Raw genomic sequence first — 1,120 nt, forward strand, 5'->3', positions numbered from 1 at the left:
CGGGTGTGGGCTTGCTTATAGCTCCCCAGCTTAGCTGCCATGTGTTGGAGTTTACCCCGGTGAACGAGAGGGTCGTTTCCCTGCGCCTTTGAGCTGGGGATAGGTCTCTCACTGTTGTTTGTGCCTATGGGCCGAACGACCGTGCAGAATACCCGGCCTTCTTGGAGTCTCTGGGAGGGGTGCTGGAAAGTACCCTGACTGGGGACTCCGTTGTTCTACTGGGGGATTTCAACGCTCACGTGGGCGACGACAGTGATACCTGGAGGGGCGTGATTGGGAGGAACGGCCCCCCCGATCTGAACCTGAGTGGTGTTCTGTTATTGGACTTCTGTGCTAGTCACAGTTTGTCCATAACAAGCACCATGTTCAAGCATAAGGGTGTCCATTGGTGCACGTGGCACCAGGACACCCTAGGCCGGAGGTCGATGATCAACTTTTTGGTTGTTTCATCTGACCTCCGGCGGTATGTCTTGGACAAGGGTGAAGAGAGGGGCGGAGCTGTCAACTGATCACCACCTGGTGGTGAGCTGGATCCGATGGCGGGGGAGGGAGCTGGACAGACTCGGCAGACCCAAACGTATTGTGAGGGTCTGTTGGGAACGTTTAGCAGAATCCCCTGTCAGAGAGATCTTCAACTCCCTGGATTAATTGATACATTTTTGGAATAACATATCTTAAGATAGACTATAAAGTGAGAGGCGAGAAGATTTCTAGAAGTCTGACAAAGCCCTGTTGCTATATCAATAATTTATATTGTATAATTTCTATTCAGATTATTGAGACACCTTATTTGTCCTTGACAGCTGTTCAGTGGAAAATAATGTATGTGTAAAAGGTATAATTGCCATGGTGGGTACATTTGTACCCACCATTGCATGGCATGGAGCATGGCATGGAGGAGTTCGGTGAGACCATGGAGAGGGACTATCGGTCGGCCTTGAAGAAATTCTGGCAAACTGTCTGGCGCCTCAGGAGGGGGAAACAGTGCCCTGCCAAAACTGTTTACAGTGGAGGTGGGCAGTTGTTGACCTCGAATGGGGATATCGTCGGACGGTAGAAGGAATACTTCGAGGATCTCCTCAACCCCTGTCATATGTCTTCTGATGAGGAAGCAGAGGCC

The 1,120-nt window shown here is 50.7% G+C and overlaps 1 protein-coding gene across 9 annotated transcripts in view; it reads left to right on the forward strand.

Annotated features, from left to right (window-relative positions):
* scap (SREBF chaperone) overlaps nucleotides 1-1,120 on the forward strand; it is a 36,881-nt gene that overhangs the window by 14,449 nt on the left and 21,312 nt on the right. The gene's annotated exons all lie outside the window — the stretch shown is intronic.

Source organism: Monopterus albus, unplaced genomic scaffold (assembly GCF_001952655.1).
Source record: "Monopterus albus unplaced genomic scaffold, M_albus_1.0 scaffold166.1, whole genome shotgun sequence".
Lineage (NCBI taxonomy): Eukaryota > Metazoa > Chordata > Actinopteri > Synbranchiformes > Synbranchidae > Monopterus > Monopterus albus.